A 20139-nucleotide genomic window follows, 5' to 3' on the forward strand; every position below is an offset into this window, starting at 1 on the left:
TCATACATCGGAGTCAATCAATCATCTCGAACACAGGATCGAGTTAATTGCTGTTGGAATACTGTACATTTCTAGTGAGAACCTCAGTAACCATGTCTCCATTATGACTAGAGCTATTGGTTTGGGTCCTCGAAAGATTCCTCCTTCGCTGTCGCTGTTCCATGGAAATATCAAAACAATTCCATATTTAAGATATGTACACTCTGTATCATCATTACTAGAAACCTTGGAACGGCGGGGGGCGATCTACTTCAGATTAAAAACGGAGGCTAGGAGGACAGGGTTACAAATCAATGCGTCGAAAACCAAACATATGGTAGAATGAGGCTCCAATGTAATTTGGAGGCCATTCCTTTTTCGATATGAAATTCGTCAGATTGTCTTTATACCACGTCTGCACAAGATTTGGAGTGTGGGCAAGAGCTCCATCATGTTGAAAGCAGTAATATTCTTCACCATACATTTCCTAAACGTAAAACATCAAATCTTGTCCTAAGACCATTTCCAGATAGTATTTTGCATTAACTTCCACACCCTTTTCAATAAATAAATAAAGAGGAAGTTTGAAATGGCTCCCCATACCATGACTGCTGATGAATTTTGGTATTGTGGTACATTCCGTTTGTGGTTTGGAACGTCGATGATCGAAAGCGATCACAACCGATTATTTTGAGCAAGATGCGGGGGTTTGAAGAACAAACAACTTGTCATCAGGAAAGATCACTTCGGAATCACCGTGCCGACGGAGCAACAGTTTACATCTTTCCTGCCGTTTTTGTTTTGTTGCTTCCGTAAATTCACGGATTTTATGTTTTTTGAATGCTTTCACATCCAGATCCGTTTCCAAAATTCGAAGAGATTCCCTGATGATATTCAGCTCAACCGCTATTTTCCGTGCCGGTCGCAACTGCGACGAATTCACTTTCGAACAAACTTTTTTGACCTCTGCAGTCTGCTTCGTATTATTCCGGGTTTTTTTCACGGTTTTAAACAGATCCTGTCTCGACAAATATTTTTACTATATGCAAATCTTTTTATGCCGAGATGACACAAAAAATAGTGCAGAACCGTTTCGGAATTTATTTATTATCAACGACCGTTACTCGAACGTTGGTACGCAGGCTTCATTTTGCTCATCTTATGCATACAGAGGCAGAGTAATCTGCTTCTCACAACGATCAAGTTGCTTTCGTTTTCTGTTCAACCGTTTCCTCTCCCTCCGAACGATGCCTGAATACTGTTTTCTCTTACGAACACTCATCTTGCGCAGAAGAAGCACAAAGACAAGCAGAGCTAATATTTTGTTCGCACACTGGAGACACGAGGCTATTCGCTCCGTGTCCCAAAGAGAATATGCGAAAGGCATTTATGTGAACTGGAACAATTTGCTCCGTGACTTTGAGAGCATACATACGGTAGCGCTCCGGCAGAAAAAGAAAGATGAAACCAAACTGATGCTCACTCGCCGGCAGAGCAAAGCAGTGCATAAGCAAAACAAAACTCGACGCGTCGGAGAAGGTAACATCCGACTGAGAGAAAGCAAATCGATTCGTCTTCTGTGCTTTACCAGTAAAACGCCGAGAATTGATATATTTTGCAGAGCACGACAGAAGCCTTGGTACGTGTACACCGAACGAGACACACTACGAAGATTAAACTACGTCAAGTAAGACTTAAGTCATGATTACACACACATGGTATTAGTTTGAATGTATTAATTGTTTATGTCGTTGCAAGCATAAAATGATTTTTGTTCGAATATAGATGTGTCACACTGTAGATCAAATAGATTCTTGGAAAACACCATCAAGAGAAGGCGCATCGTTCGCTAAGTGGCCTAATTCTGCTCACCTACCATACAAGTATACCTCATAGAGCTCTTAGCAGGGTGGTACAGTTCGGCTATTTCCCGTCTATCTACAAACGGCAGTGTAAACAAAGATTTCATTCATGTGTCACCGGTGGTGACCGCTGGGTAACACCATCGTCAAGTCATACGTTTTCGTCGAGAGGGACCAAGCCTTCGGAGAAGGAGGTCCGAGGAGCTCTGGTTGAGCCTGGTCCTCGCTCGTCGACGCTAGAACCGAGAAGTCCGACTTTCGTCCACTAGCGCCGTGAATAGAGCTACCGTCAGGATTCGAAAAGCTCGATTCACATCACCGTTTCCTTGAAGGTACGTCAGTCACTCTCTCTTGATCTTCAACTGCATATTCTATAGAACCTAGAGAATGAGAGAATGGCCAAATCACTCAATAATTTGCATCATTAAACCAATGACACTCATTAATGATAGAAATTCCAGCAAAACTAGTGTCACTTGCTTAATGATGACAAGTAACCGCGAGCTATATTGTGATATCGCCCGGGTGTTTACTGTATGGCCCGCACTGCATTTCTTTTTGCTATAATCGCTATTGAATGAGCGATCTGCTTATTAAATTTTATGCGTGCTTGTGTGTATTGGGGTTTACCCTTCCTTCAAAGCTTGATCTACTTTACCCACTTATTCCTAGCTGCCAGTACTATCCCATATTATAGCCGTCCCTGGCGAGGACTCATTCGTACCTCTGACCAGTACACTTAACTATAGGAGGGACATTTCCACTGTCAAGAGGCTTCAGAGGGTAAAAATGGAGGGGCCTAAGAATAAACCCATGCTAAAGTCACTTGACATCGAATGGTTTGATTCTACTAAGATTCGAACCCACGACCACTCGCTTGTCAAAGCAAACTCGATAACCTTGCGGCTACGGAGCCCCCCGAGCTACTGAGTTACTTTGACCATTCTCACAATCAGATTCTCCAGCATATTCTTGTCATCAGAGCCCCAACAGTTACAGTCGGCACTGTTTAGCCGATGCATAATCGCACATAGCACATAAAAGTATTAAAATGATTTGTTTTATATATCTTTTACTTTGCTGAACCCTATGTCTGTCTTGCATATGTATTTGGTATTTTGTCCGCTTGCTGGTCCAATGTAAGTTTGTGGGAAGTGAGTCTCCTCCAGTAAAATGTTGGGTAGCCGACCCTGTAACCTAGAATCCGACCGAGCTAGTCATAAATCATGACCTGTGGATATAAGATAGGACCGCTTAGTGGGTTTCGAGGTACAAATCTCGGCTAAGCGATGCTGCTAGATAGGGTCAGTAGGGTTGTCGCATTAGCCCCGTAACTTCCCTGTACTCTAATAGCCGGCGGTGAAGTCTTTTGATGAAGAAGGGTCAAGTCTTAAAAAGACGCTTAAGCCCAAGGCTTTGCTTAGATATAAGATAGACCCCACAGTGGTTCTCAATCTCTCATCTGAGCTCCACGTGGTACTAGCCGAAATACGAGCAATTTCAATAGAGATCGGGAGACACACTCCCGTGAAAACTATTTACGATCGTATACCAACAGAGAAGAATGCACTCATACGAATGCTAAGTGTAGTAGCGAGGAATTGCATTGTCAGCTTTGAGTGTCTGTTCCCATGTCAGGAGCTGCCTTTGATGGCTTGACGATTCCTCAACCAAGTGCACGGTTGTACTCCAGGTTAGGCGCGGCTCACTACAGCGTTGGATCTGCAGCCAGCGGCTATATTAACCCCTCTAAGGTCTATATCATTTTTAGCACCGCAAAATTCACTAAAATGGCCATAACTTTTTTATCTTTTAATATTTTTTCATCAAATTTGGGAATTTTGCCAAAAATATTTTCTATTTTAATAATATCTATAGATAATGGCCATATGTCATAAGGTCCCGGAGCTATTCCGGAGTTCCTTGGGGGACCGAGACATGGCTTTTTTAGATAAAGTTGCCAAATATTTGAAATTAGTTTGAAATCTGTTGATTTTTGTAAACATATCATCGACTATGGACATATCAGTTACTTTGCTGCAGTTATGAGCCATGGTGCGCGCTATCCGGATCCGGGGAGACACGATAAATCCGGAACCGGGTCCCATAAAGGGACATTTCAGCATCAGTAAAGTATGTCGTGTCGCATGTTAAAAAACATCAGCACTCGACAAAATAGCGATTGGCGATCATGTCATGTCTCTCAGAGGCCATATGGCCGGTTCCAGGTCCCGGACAAGTTCCTCCGAAATCCGTTCCGTGCTTGAATCAGAAAAGAAACCCTCCCCGGGCCTGGAACCGGTCATACGGCCTCTGAGAGACATGAGATAATCACCAATCGCTATTTTGTCGAATGCTGATGTTTTTTGATATGCGACACGACATACTTTACTGATGCTAAAATGTCCAGTTATGGGAACCGGTTCCGGATTTATAGTGTCCCCCCGAATCCAAATGGCGCGCACCATGGCTCATAACTGCGGCAAAGTAACTGATATGTCCACAGTCGATGATATGTTTACAAAAATTAACAGATTTCAAACAAATTTTAAACTTATGGCAACTTTATTTAAAAAAAGCCATGTCACGGTCCCCCAAGGAACTCCGGAATAACTCCGGCACCATATGACATATGGCCATTATCTATAGATAATATGAAAATAGAAAATATTTTCGGCAAAATTCCCAATTTTGGCGAAAAAATATTGACAAATAAAAAAGTTATGGCCATTTTAGTGAATTTTGCGATGCTAAAAATGATGTAGACCTTAGAGGGGTTAAGAATGATGTTGTCTCGGCATTAAAGCTAAGATGGCAACCCCATCACGAGATAGCGTAGTCCTAGTAAGACAGCCTACCTAAACATAATGGCTATGAACATTCAAGCAAACCCAGATCGAAACTATCGGAACTCGGCATTTGGACCGCATGCTGCTCAAACAGCTTAAACCCCGCAAACTCGGCATTGTAGCTCTATAGGAAGTCTCTCGTAAGTCTCTCGTAAGAGAAAGGAGGTATCGGCTTGATATGCATTCCAGTGAGTTTCCCAGTTTTCTCGAACATTGTATTTTGCTTGGTTTGTACGGTTGACAATAATGCGTTCTTCGGTCGTTTCGAACGGTATTTTCACACTATTGATTTGTTCTGGAAATGTATCCAATTTGGGCAAAGCTACTATTTGGTATGCTTTATCATTCATGGAATGCAATACGATCTATGACAATTAGTAAGACGAAACTAAATGTATTGCAGTTGACCTTCTCCCTTCCTTAGCGGCGTATAGTACCACAATATAGCTCGTTCGAATCATGCTGTCTGGCGGAAGACTACCTTAATCTGCGGGAGCATTTCCAAAAAGGCCATCACCCCATTAATAATACCGCAACACAAAACACACAACACCAAGAAATAATCGAAAAACAATTATCAGTTTTCGAATTCATTGAACAACATAATCCGCTTTTGGAAAATACATCCGAGATAATGGATATCCAAATGTGATAATGATACGTGTGTATAATTGTCCGGTGCGTACCTAACGTGCATACTTTACGATACGCCGGGTGGACAGGGAATCAGTCCGGTCGGATGCAGCAGTGCCCATCATTGGTACAGGCATCGTCCGCAACCGTTCGTAGGACGAACTGTGGTGCTCGATGTCCGAATAAAGCCCACGGTTTGATGAGAGCAACAGAAGCAACATCCAAGGGGAAATGAATTGGATCCGAGTACCAATTGTGTTGTGTTTTCTGTGTATCACGTCGTAGGTGGGGAACCTCCCAGAGTACAATCCACCCACAGAAGTGTAGTGCTCTAAAAACAACAATCCTTTCGACCAGCACGGTTCCAACTGGAGCAGCTTTTTCCGAGCCTAACAACGCATTCACCAGCACCGGCATCGAACGAAAGCGGAAAACTTCGGTAAATGGCAACAACAATGCATTTAACTGGTATTTTGCTGTACCTGGTCGGAAAAGCAACCGGAGGAAGGAAGAAAGAGGTCATTCTCATGCTTAGAGCCACATCGGCATGGTTGGCCGCCATACTCAACCTATGAATAACGGCTGGTTCTACGCTCCTCGGGAGTTCATAGTATTGTGCTACAATCATCATAGTCGTCCACGTCATGTGGTCAATCAATTGATTGTGTTTTATTTGGCAATTTGTTTCAACGTTAGAGTAGATCGTCGTCCTGGATGCACTTTGGGTCACGCATTGATGAAAGGTTGATTGCGATTGGTTTCGTCTTACTAATTGTCATAGATTTAATAGTCGTATTCATTGTTCATAATGTGAGCGCGTGTTAGCATTGCGCAGAAATAAATACTAGTATTGATAATAAATAAATAATACTTACAAACAGGTATACGCACCTGGATCAAATTTGCGTTGCAGTAACGTTCGATATGCGGCTATTTACTTTTTTGAATGCGAATCGACGTCTGGTCGACTAAAAGCTCTGTCAGCTAAAGCTAAAGCTGATATAACATTTGAGTGCGATCAACGCCAATACCTCTAGCTTAATATATAATTGTATCACCGTGGACATTTTTGTGCGAAAGTTTTTACAGATCTAATATTTTTGCTGGAATGCTGAAAATATTTAATTTGTATTTGTATTGATGAAAAATACAGACTTAGATGTTCTGTATATCGTTTGACAAATCTATTATTGAACGTCTTCGCAAGGAAACTCAAATATTAGTCATTTGAAAATATTATTGTTTCTGCTAAGGCTCATTTTAGTCTAAAAGTCACTTCTCTTCCTTGATTGAAATAGACGCACGCTCTGAAATGAAGTTTTCTAATAAAGTACTTAAATGTTGTCATATTATTCTCAAAAAAAAAAAAAAAACATTTTACGTCGTCACGAGAACCACATGGAAGGAGATACTTATACTAGCTAACGCTGAGTGATAGCAACGAGGAATAGCCTTAGGCGTCTGTTCCCATATCAGGGTGTTTCTAGGTGACGGGACGGTCCCTTTTCCGAGTGCGCGGTTGTACTCCAGGTTAGGAGCGGCTTACAATAGCGTCCGAGCGGGCGGCTGAATTGTGAATGTGTTTTCTCGGCTTTACACCTAAGATTACAGCCCCACCACGAGACTCGATTGCGTGACCCTAGTAAGGCAATCTACCTAAACCCACCTTACTACGAAAAATCAAGAAAATTCGACTCGAAACATTAGGCATTAGGCAGGCGTCGAGAGGAACATGGAATGGATGCTTGGTATCTGGAAATGCAGTTCCCTAAATTTCGTTCGAGGCGACAGAGTATTGCTAGATCAGTTAGAATCTCGAAATTTTGGCAACGTGACTCTGCAGAAGGTCTGCTGGCGAGAAGGTGTGGAGGATCCGTTGCGGCAAGGCCCAATTTTACCAGAGCGATGGAGCGATTAAGAAGCTGGGAACGGGTTTTGTACTGACGGGCAGAATGCATAATGATATCCACAAAGCTACCTGAAGATCACTCGATCAACGAACATTGAACCACATTCTCATCGATGGCCGGTTCTTTTTCGTCGGACATCACCAACATACGCTCCCGACGGAGTGCGGTTATCGACTTACAGTGTGACACATATATATTCGAACAAAAATCATTTTATGCAACGGCATATACAATTGATATAATCAAATTAATATCATGTGTGTGTGTCATCATGACTTAAGTCTTACTTGACGTAGTTTCATTTTCGTATTGTATCTCGTTCGGTGTACACGTACCAATGTTCGAGTTACGGTCGTTGATAATAAGTAAATTGCGAAACGGTGCTGCATGCAGTACTGTTTTTCGTGACCACAAACATCTCGGCATAAAAAGAGGTTTTGCATACTATATAGTAAAAAGATTTGTCGAGACGGGATCTGTTGAAAACCGTAAAAACTCCGGAACAAAACGAAGTGTTAGAACTGCAGAGGCCAAAAAGGTTGCTCGAGAGTGAATTTGTCGCAGTTGCGACCGGTCCGCACGAAAAATGGCAGTTGAGCTGAATGTCAACAGGGAATCTCTTCGTCGAATTTTGGAAACGGATCTGGATGTGAAAGCATTCAAAAAACGTCAAATCCATGGATTAACGGAAGCAACAAAACAAAAACGGCTGGAAAGATGCAAAGTGCTGCTTCGTCGGCACGTTGATTTCGAAGTGATCTTTTCTGATGAGAAGTTGTTGAGAAGAATTTATTAGCAGTCATGGTTTGAGGAGGCATTTCAAAGAAAGGGAAACTTCCTCTTGTATTTATTGACAAGGATGTGAAAGTTAATGCAAAATAGTATCTAGAAATGGTCTTGGAGGAAAATTTGATGCCTTACGTTCGGGGAATGCATGGTGAAGAGTACACACTGCAAATCTTGTGCAGACGTGGTGAAAAGCCAATCTGACAGTTTTCATGTCGAAAAACGAATGGCCTCCCAGTTCTCCTGATTTGAAACCACTGGATTTTTGTATATGCAACAGAAGATCAAGGATTATAAATATCATAATTTGGACGAATTTTAGTTAGTTAGTTAGTTGGGATGATATTCCGATGGTAGTAGTGCGTGCCGCGTGTAACAACTTTAGGAAGCATTTGAAGTGTGTTATCCAGGCAAAAGACGATTCTATAGAATAATGAATGTTTGTTGCGTTCTGTATCCATGGGTAAACAACTTCTAAAACTAAAGAGGGCCATTATTTAAAAAAAATATATGACCTTGTTTTCGTTCGAATACATATGTGTCACATTGTAGATCACTAACTAGTAGCAATAGCAATACATATGTTCTCGAAACTACCGACGGTATAGAACCTCGCGATAAAGCCATCCTCCTCGGTTAAACATTAGGTAATTAGGCAACCTGAGAGTTGCCGAAATCTACTCGCACCTATTGGATGAAGCTCTGCCTTCTTCTGTGGAGCTAGATGCTTCGACCCTTGAAGACGGATAGGGCAGAATACGCTAGTTGGATGTGTTCTAGCTCGGACGTCTGGGGAGCGGTCAACAGTAACTTAACTTTACAATGCGGCTGCTACCCAGGTTGTACTTGAGCTACAAAACTGCTGGAGAGCCGATCAACGGCGAATAAACGGCCTAGCTACCATAGTAGTTATCTAAGAGGGTGCGTTAAGCACAATTGTCTCTCCCTGAAGTAATACCGATAAGGTGGTGCCAGGGGGATGGAGGCTGGAGACTCGAGTAGGGTTTTAGTGGGTCTGGTTCCTCACGCCCCATTAGGAGGGTCGGGATACCAAACTCCCAGTTGTCTTCTCAGGTGTCTGATAGTACCGTATTTTCTAAGGTGCTGAGCAGCCAGCCACGTAGCCAGAGGTGGGGGCCAGGAGCACTATCTTGGCTCCTAATACATTATATGCATATCTTACTGCTTATAAATATAATACATTATAATACATTTAATGTATTGTAGTTCTAAACGCAAAAATATGCATATGAAACAGTTAAAATCAAAATTGGGCCCCCGGGCCCCCCCTTCTGGCTACGTGGCTGTGAGCAGCTTTCCCTACTCGATAAAAAAAGGCAGAATACGCTTGGCCATCAATGCGGCCGTACTCGCGGTGTTAGGTGAAGAAACATCGAGTGCACGAAATGATAGATTCGACCAAAAATACCAACAAGTGGTAGAGAAGAAAAAAGAGCTTGGAAAAACTATCGAAGCATTGCTACGAGGGAAAATTTGGCTAATTATCGACTAGGGCTGAATGAGTTCAGCACGATCCTGAGGAGAAAACAGCGCCAGAGGGGGGACAGAGGTTGTGAAGAGATGCACAAGTCCTATGAGAAGATGAACCAATCACGTAAAGGATAAAGGGTGTCCCACTTCAAATTGCACCACGGAAAAAACGGTGCAGAAAATTAGCCATTGGGTATTTTCTTTTAATAATTTGGAGAGAAGTAGTTTAGAACGTATGGTTCACACTGTATTTTTATCGCTGTCAGTTTTTCGAAAATTGGAAAAATGGCATTACCCGAAATGCAACGTCGGGAATTGATTTTCCACAAGCACCAGCAAAATCTTCAACTCTCTCATCGGGACATCGGAAAACGGAACTCGAAATCGTACAATCAATGGTGAGTCGTGTAAATAAACGTTACTACGAAACTCTGAGAATCGCACGGAAGGAGAAATGCGGTCAGAATGGATGTTCTATTAGTGAGGGACTGCATACGTACAGAGTGCAGAAGGTTCCAAATCGTGACTAACAGCAAAATACGGTGGAAAAATCATGGACCCGGAAACTGTACACCCAGATGCCGACGAAGCCTCGTTGTCTCATCAAGGATGATGAGACTTAATCAAGGCAGACTTCCGGCAGCTTCCAGGGCTACTGTTCTACACCGCGCAGCACTAGTTTGATATTCCGGAGTAAGTAAGGAAGCAGTAACTCTCAAAGTTTGCCAAGAAATACATGATTAGACAAGCGATCTGCTCATGCGGCAAACGGAGTGCACCGTTTGTGACTACCGGTACTGTAAACGGGCAGATCTACCTCAAGTAGTGTCTACCGAAGCGTTTGCTTCCTCTATTGACGCAACACGATGGCCCTTTCGTACCCAAGGACATGAACCCACCCAACGCACCGGAACTAAGGCCCATTGCAATATACAGGCACTACGGAAGCATCCCAAGGAGGTCAAATCTGGGCAAGATATGAAGAAAAAGTATGTTTTCGTACAGAAAAAGCTGCAGCTAGATGTTGTACAGAACCTTATGAGTGGAGTTAGGCGTAAAGAGCGAGCATATGGTTATGGTATTGAAGTTGAATGAAACAAATATGCTAAAATCTTTCTAATGGGTTGTCTGAAAGTTTAAAAATTTCGGTCAGCTAGGTAATTTTCTATAGCATTTTTGCCGTTATGCAATTTGATGTAGGACACCCTTTACTGTGACATTACGCGGACCAACGCCGCCCACAAGATGCTCTCCCACATTTTGTTACGACGTCTATCTCCAATAGCACAAGAATTCGTAGGACAGTATCAGGCAGGCTGCAAGGGGCTGGTACGAATCAAATTTTTTCTTTCTTCCAGAAATGTCGGGGTACAACGTGCCCACGCATCATGTTTTTGTGGACTTCAGTGCAGCATACGATATAGTTGAGCGTACAGAGCTGTTAAAAGCTACCCTGCATCGTATGATATGCTACGTGCGTGTTTCTGGGGCACTCTCGAGTCCTTTCGAATCGCTCAGAGGATTAGGGTAAGGGGAAGGACTGACTAGTATGTTATTCAACATACCAATTGATGGTGTGATCCGGCGAGCGGGAATCGAAACGAGAGGAACGATCTTCAGCAAAGGTTGCCAGCCAACTCATTACTCATTACTAGGAGCCTTAGAACGGCGCACAGTGGTCCGAAAGTCCAAAAAGCTGGCAGAAATGTCAAAACGATCTCCTAGAGGATAGGTGACTTCTGCGAAGTTGGTTGATATACTCAGGAGATCTATGTGATATCATTCAACTAGTGCTTAACCCTTAAATTATAAGTTAACTCTTTAATACACGTTATTACCATAATATAACATTAATTATTGGTTAAGTTTTTCAGTAATGATTGAGTTGATTTGATAACTCTCAGTTGTCTTATAAGGCACTGAAAGGTTGGATAACATTACATTTTAATTTTATTGGATTGTTATCCAATAATTGCTTAAGTACTTTTTTATTGAAAGATTTTTTCACATTTCTGCGACTCATTCGATTTTACCAGTACATTTGATTCAGCATTCTAATTGCACCCGAATGGTTTTATAGACAACTATTATAATAAATTATAATAAATTATAATAAATAGTTATTATTAAATAAGTTTTCAAATAAAGAAATACAAATAAAGTTCAAATTCAAAACAGACACTGATGAAGCCGGCAAGTCGTAGGCGAAATACGTATCGGTCTGACTAATGAAACAACAAATAAAAATTAACCAGAAAAACTTTCTTGTAATTGCTTTGTTTGCGGCCTATACTATGCCCTTGATTAATTAATATTAGACTTCTAGTTTCTTCCACTGAAAAGTATGAAATTATTTTTTTCATATTTTATTTATTGTATTAGATATATTGATTATAGTTACGAATTTAGACTGGAGCATTCATTAATGTAATGTAACATACAGCGAACGATAATTACAGATCCATGATTTGTTTCGCTGTTGTGTCACATTTTGAATACTTTTGATTACTTTTTGAATTAAACATTAGTTTTAGACCTTGTATATCCTTATCGTAAAGGGGTCTTCAATCTAAAATGCAAGCCTAATAATAAGATGTAATGGGAGTACTATGTCTCCTGTAAATCCTGTTGAAATGAGCCTTTGCATCAGATGTGCCTTAGAAGCGCGTCATTCTGTTTCGATATTCCCGAAACAAACTAAATTGTTGTTTTGCGCTACGAAGCTTTCTTTGAAGTATACTCCAAAATCAGTTTATTAAACTATATTAATGCTTGTCCCTTTCATTTCCGCGATATCCTGGAATAATCAATGCAGAATAATCAATGTCTAGGGGGATTAGGGGCATAATGAGCACACGGGGCGAAATGGGCACCCCTCTTTTTTACGAAAGTACGCAATTTGTCATAAAAAATGATACGCGATACACTACTGTAGGTACTATAGTATCTATTTTTCAAAACGAAGGTGATCTCTCCATTTAAAACACGGAGATATATTAAAAAACTTAAAGTGGTTCTCAAACGATGAAAAACTTATAATTTTGGAGCACTACCAAATAAGCTTTTACAATCGTTTAAACATTTTAATCAATTATGCGAACACTGCAACATGATGTATACATTATACCTCACATTTCACCTTCGTTAAAGTTTTGATTTTATACTGTAATTAGTGTAAAAACTCGTTTTTACTTTAACTAATTGACTAGGGGCGAGATGAGCACTTCTATATGGGGTGAAACGAGCACACTATGTCGAATAAACTAATCTCAAATTCATCTTAGTAGGCTTGTCAATTTTCTTGCTTATCTCGTCAGTGCTTGTTTATAGTGATGGTGCGTACATATAAAAGGAATTCTGGAAGACAGAATTGGTCAAAAACGGCCCTTCAAGCGGCCTTGACCACTGTAAGGCGAGACGGAACATCCACGAAACAAGCCGCCAAGTACCACGGGATTCCACGGCAGACGCTAGCTCGGTATGTGAAGAGATATGAAGCAGCATTATCGGGGCCTGAAGTGTTCCAAATCGGTTCTTTTAAGACCGTTTTCACTCCAGCTGAAGAACAAGAGCTGGTGAATCATATTTTGGAAATGGAAGTTCGATGCTACGGTATTACTACCCGTGAAATCAGAAGCCTCGCATATCAGCTGGCGGAGAAAAACGGAAAAGCACATGTGTTCAACACCAAAATACAGTTAGCTGGCTGGGATTGGCTGCGTGGCTTCCGAAAGCGTCATCCGGAACTTTCGTTGCGTGCTCCAGAAGCAACCTCAGCGGCTCGATTGCAAGGCTTCAATCGGGTAGCGGTCAATAATTTTTTTGATGTTTTCATCCAGACGATGGCGGAAGGCAACTTTGCTGCAAGCAGAATATTCAACGTCGACGAAACATCCGTGCTTACCGTAATTTGAGCAATATTGTCCTAAGTTAAAGTTCGGATAAATTAGGTTTCATGTTGTTTTTAGGTACAAACGAAAAGATCCAAGGTGCTTGCTTTGAAGGGTCGGCGACAAGTCGGATCGGTAACATCTGCTGAGAGAGGGCTGTTGTCTACGGCATGCATTTGCATGTCTGCTTCCGGATCCTTCATTCCGCCGATGATGATATTCCCTAGAGCTCGACTGACCGAGGCCCTAAAAAAGGGTGCCCCTCCGGACACGCTTTTTGTTTGCAACTCGTCGGGGTGGATGACAATGACCGAGTTTAATTCTTGGTTCGAGCATTTCCTGCACCACACACGTCCAACAGCTGGTTCTCCGGTGCCCCTTTTGCTTGATGGGCACAACTCACACACTAAAAATCTGTCCTTTCTTGAGCGAGCACGTGAATGCTTCGTGACTGTTGTGACTTTACCCCCCCACTGCAGCCACAAGCTTCAGCCGCTTGATGTGAGTTTCATGGGACCACTGAAAACTGCTTTTTCGAAAGCAGTCGAAAATTATCTGAAAGCGAATCCTGGTAAAGTTGTTACCCTCAACGAAATCAGCGAGCTATTTGGGTTTGCATACATGCAAACGGCCAATGCAAAAACGGCCCAAAGCGGATTTAGTAAAACCGGCATTTTCCGTTGAACAGATTCGTGTTCGAAGATAAAGATTTTGCCCCCGCTGATGTTACAGATGTCCTCCAAGAATCTGATCCAATCTCAGACAACGCGCCCTCAAGCAGTAAAGACGATGCAACTGCCGAGTTCAACGCTCTGGATTGTCAGCCAGGCTCTTCCCAGAACATGAACAGTTCGATTGGCAGTATTGCAAATAAAACCATTTCGACACCTGTATCGTTGCGAGCGAGCTTGCTCACGGTTTCTCCTTCTGACATCATGCCTCTACCGAAAACAAGCACCAGAAAAATCGTTTGTGGTAGAAAGAGGGAAAAGGCATGCAATATTACAGGAAGCCCTTATCGGAATAAGCTGAAGTCCTTGCAGGCTTTGAAGGATATAGGTAACCTGAAGAAAGCCAAGAAGGTGGATCAGAAATCTATTTCTAGCAATGTTTTCGAAACCGCTAAGCGCAAACGAGGTCGACCAAAAGCAGCTAAAAACCAAGCGAAGACTACCATCATGCAAGACTCGCTTTGTGGACATTGCGGCAGCTGCTTCAGTTTGTCAGAAGACGGCCAAGACTGGTCTAAGTGTTCGAAGTGCTTCTTGTGGTTCCATGAATGCCAGGAGGATTCCCGATGCACATCATGTGACTTCGCATAAGTTCAATATCTTGCTGTGTTTTGCCTTTTATTATTCTACCACTTAATTATGCCTTATTTTATTAATTTATTATGCCTAATCAAATTGATTTGTTGAATTTGTTGACTTAATTTTTAATTTTTGAATTTGTTAGAGCTAACAGAACATGTTTTTGTTATATATTTGCTGCAGTACCAAAATATAACAAAAAGGTTTCTAGCTATTTTTACAGCTTTTTACTTCATAATACTGAAAGAAATGTGTGTGTGTGTGTGTGTGTGTGTGTGTGTGTGTGTGTGTGTGTGTGTGTGTGTGTGTGTGTGTGTGTGTGTGTGTGTGTGTGTGTGTGTGTGTGTGTGTGTGTGTGTGTGTGTGTGTGTGTGTGTGTGTGTGTGTGTGTGTGTGTGTGTGTGTGTGTGTGTGTGTGTGTGTGTGTGTGTGTGTGTGTGTGTGTGTGTGTGTGTGTGTGTGTGTGTGTGTGTGTGTGTGTGTGTGTATGTGTGTGTATGCGTGTGTATGTGTAATATGTGTGATGTGCTTGTTGTACTTGTATACACCTCTCAAGCAAGTGTTTATAAGGGTGCTCATTATGCCCCAGGGGGGTGCTCATTTTGCCCCACACACTGACTGATTTGTAGTTTTTGAAGCATGACTTTAACTCACATTTTTCATGATAAGGCAGTTATTTTATAACTTGCAAACAGTATGCCTTTAGTAATCGATACTTAATTCATGTTTTGCATTGATGACACTTTAAAAATTTAGTCATTTTGGATGCTTAAATCAGCTATCAAGTTAAGGTGCCCATTATGCCCCTATCACCCCTACTATCATATATTGAAACCATTGCAAGGATTATTCGTTAAAATCAAATTTGCTTACATGATTTCGTACATCCTCTCTAAGATTTGTCTTTACTCTCTTAGTTGCAGAAAGTTGCAGGCAAATTTAGGTTTAATCGGTTCCTTACAAGTATACCTGCACACTAAAAGTAATATGGCAGCGGAACTCGACGGGTTCCATAAGTTACGACTGTCAATTCGAAAGAGTTTAGATATTCGTCCTCATTTTTATCATAATCAAGCCAGACTCGGTGAACCAATAATATTTTAAATTAGTGTAATCTTCTCAATACTATTGAAATAGATTTCTTTCAACTAAATATGTCATTGTTTACGATATTTAGGCAACGTTTGCTACATACCTATAAGAAAGAACCATACGTGTTTTTGAAAAGATTTCACCGGCTTAAATGTTATTCAACAAGTTCAGAAGGCTATAGCTTTTAGAAAACTAAGAAACGAACAACCAAAACAAGGATTTAGGCTCATATGGGTATGTAGAAGAACACTTTTGAGTTATTTGATCAATGAAAAATACTTGCAAAATGGGGTTTCTGCCAACTATTTTGATTTTCGGACCACTGTGCGGCGGAGGCAATCTAAACCAGATATAAAACAGAAGCTAGAAGGATTGGGTTACAAATCAATGCGTTGAAAACCAAATATATTGTAAGAAGAGGTATAAGAGACCACAACGTTGGCCTCCCACGGAAAGTGGCTGTTGAGTTCATAATTTTGGGATCTCTGGTCCCACAGACAATCATACAGGTAAGGAGATTTAACGACGCATTCAAACTCGAAGTCGAGCCTACTGTTCCCATAAGACTGTAACTTTACTTACGGAAGATATACGAGTACTTGTCGTATTTGAAAGAAAAGTGTAGTGGACTAATTTTGGTAGAGTACTAGTGGAGGCTGGTGTAAGCGTGTGAACTACGAGCTGCAAACATCACTTGGAGAGATTTCCATCGTTCACCCAGTGAAAGTTAGGAGACTACGTTGGGCTGGCCACGTCGCAAGGATGTCGGGCGACTGTGCAGTGAAATCTGTTCTCTTCAAAAATCTCATAGGCACTAAGAATAGAGAAACCCAACATGCTTGGTAACTCGACCAGCTTGAAATCGATTTGCGTGTGACACTTTCGGGACGGCCAAGGATTTTTGAATAGCTGCTGTAGACTATAATGAGAAGATACGAGTGAATGTTAATACAAAAGAAGAAGCATCAAGGGTTTATGAAGGTTTGTGAAAATTTTAAATCTGGCTGAAGAAATTCTGATTTTTTTCAAAATATTTCGTCGGCCATGTCCTTAAACAACTATTGCGGCTTTAATAGAAACAAAAACAAGAACGATTAAGATCTTTGTAGTCACAAAGCAGCATTAGATTATCATTCTGCTACGTTATTGATTACCTTCTGCAAGCTGAACTTCTTGTCAGGACAGTCAACATCTTTGGCAGCAGTTAAGTAAGTTATCAGCCCTGCTCGGAGTACTACTGACTGAGGTGGCCATTAATTCTAGTTACAAATTTATGTACATAGATTTACGTTGGCACCACCACTCGACTTGTCAAGTGTAGTGTTTTTTCGAAGAAAATTGTTGTCGGTGGAACCTGATGGAACAGGGAGGCAAACGTTAACATTGTCGTCATCGTCGTCGCTGCTGTCATCGTTGTCGATGGTGACCGAGTTCCTTGACAACTACAGCCAGTGGCATAATTAATTATTTATGAAGCATCATTGATAGCAGAGGTTAGTATTAAACCAATTATTTTCATTCGTCTGTTGGGAGGGAAATCGAAAAGAATATGATAATTGGAGATAGAACACTGGAATTTTGCTGTATAATCGCGTTAGTAATTGAATCACTTGCGATTCAAGTTCGGGATATGTTTTCCGCTCGATAAAAATTTTATTACTCGTATGTATCATGAGTGGAGATGCAAAGGTCCTTACGGTTTGATGGTATGATTTCTAAGTTCACTATTCATTAGGCGTGCGTTCAATCCTATGATATGAAATGTATTCTCAATGTTATTGTGTGTCAAAATATTGTGTGTTTAATGATCTTGTCAAATAATTTTCAAATCTATCCGAAACTTTACTTAACTTTGCATGTAACCTGGCAAGTCCCGAAAAATATTGAACGAGTTGTAGGAAATAATCCAGACAAAATGGAAATAAAATCAACAGTATCGTAATTATTTTAATAATAAAATAAAAAATTGTAATTGACGTAAAACAGGGTAGGTAAAGCATTGATCAGTTAGACTCTCCTCATAAATAAGTGGAATAAACAATTTCTGCTAACTTTTCTGAATTGATCAATGTTACCCCGTTTTACGGTACCTATTTTTCAAAAGAATATCCTTTAATTTTCAAATATACCGGAGTACAATATAAAAACAATTCAAAATGAACAAATATCAGTAAAATAAAGCAAAATGTTCGCTAAGCTTCGAATTCTAAATACCATAGTTAGTTATTGGATATATATTTGAATAATGGTATTGATTATAGCAATATTCCGGCCATTAGACACACAAAACAGTGCAATTTTACCAATTTACATAGTGTAAGGCAGTTGAAAAATCACTAGCCGTAATTACACCATTACCAGTTGATTCCAATCTGCCAGTGGCTGCATACCGCTAGAGCTGCTCTATGCGAAATAAAACTCTAATTTCCATTCAAATTTCAACAGCTTTTCCCCACCGGTCTCATTTATTACAACCAAAAGCCTTTTCCGATGTAGTTATACGCGCGTTTAGTGCTACGATGCATGGGTACACATCTCGGAGCAGCTTCGGGATCAGACACTCGAATAATTTATGTCACCGTCCTGCTAATGGCAGCCAAAAACGTATGGCTCTTGGATGTGTTTCCCCAATTACCGCCGGAAAAGGCATCTCCCGTCTCCGTGACCGTGCAGCTCACGTACTGGACCAGTTCACTCAGTTTCACTCGGTGTTCGGATTAAAAAAAATCGCCAGAGAACATTTAGTCAATTAAAATTAAGTATGTAAATTTATACAAACATCATCTAATTTAGGTGCAAAATAACGCCATGCTCAGGCAGGTTGTTTTCCACGACAGACACGAGTTTGCATTTCTGGGAGGAGCATCCATTCGGAAGTACATGCAAAAAAGTGATTCGTTCATTTTGGGCTGCCCTCTGACTTTGGATCGGACGAACCAAGCTCGTAAGTGTGGGTTACATTGGTGGAGAGGCGATCTCGAGTGCAGTCCTTCATGCTCCGCAATGAGGTGATGAACCTGACAGCCAATGGAGTCCGAAAAACGTGTGGCTTGTGCCGGGCTGGAGGGAGGCCGTTATGGTACCAGAATGGTTTAAGTGATGCCGGCTCTGCGGAATATAATCAACATAGCTATTCAAAATGATGTAATTAAGAGAATAATGGAGAGGCACACATAAAGTCGGATCACTGTTGGATGCTACATGGCGTCGCGTCGGAGGACGGAGGGGGAACGACTTTCTCATTAGAGGTAATGTATTAGTGGTAGGATTCGGAAGTGACTGCTTTTTGCGGGGACGATCATGTAATTGCTGTTCGTTTGTTAGAAGTTTTTCATGAATTGCAGCCTAACGAGAACATCTGTGTTGGTTTGTGTAAAACTTCATTTCATTATGCCACTCTGTTTCAGATGATTTTTTGCGGACATATTTAAATTGATTCGAGATAATGGGATTATCCAGAACAGAGATGGGAATTGTTTTTTATTTTCGTTTCTCGATTTAGTCATTCCACAATGTTTTAGTGTGACGATAAGAGCGCGTCTTTATGTTGATATTTGGATATTTTGTGTTGTGCACGCTTTGCTTGGAGGACTCGAATGAACGCCTTGCGTTTAAAAACTCCGTAAAAACTAATAACAACAAAAACTGCTTGGATCTTTTGCATGCTAGACTGCAAATTCCAGTTTATGTTTTTCTAGGTAATTGAGGTCCTATATAGCTCTGGTCATCCCAAACCCCTTCCTACCGCCTCGACGTGGCCATTTCCGGTAATGCTCTATTGCCAAAATCGAGTAGCTAAGCTAGGACGTGTGATGCTGCGTAGTTCACGGTTTTCTTATCTTATTTCTTCTGATCTTGGTTTTACTGCAGAGGGCTAAGCCACACGACTTTGTTTTGATGATGATGATGATGATGATGATGATTATGATGTTGATGATGATGATGATGATGATGATGATGATGATGATGATGATGATGATGATGATGATGAGGATGATGATGATGATGATGATGATGATGATGATGATGATGATGATGATGATGATGATGATGATGATGATGATGATGATGATGATGATGATGATGATGATGATGATGATGATGATGATGATGAATGATAATGATGATATTCCATGAAATACCTATAATGGTACTGCCTTTGTTTCGTCCTTAGAAAGTGGATTGACTAAAAAAATGGTTTAAAAATACACGCATTGGAAATGAGTTTTGTCAGGACGGAGGAAATTAATAAGCTGAAATATAATCCTGCTTCTTTTCAATACATGTAAGCCTTAAATGTTCATTTTAAATCTGAACAGAATTTCGTACGGTGATTA

The sequence above is a fragment of the Sabethes cyaneus genome, chromosome 2, assembly GCF_943734655.1.
Source record: "Sabethes cyaneus chromosome 2, idSabCyanKW18_F2, whole genome shotgun sequence".
Lineage (NCBI taxonomy): Eukaryota > Metazoa > Arthropoda > Insecta > Diptera > Culicidae > Sabethes > Sabethes cyaneus.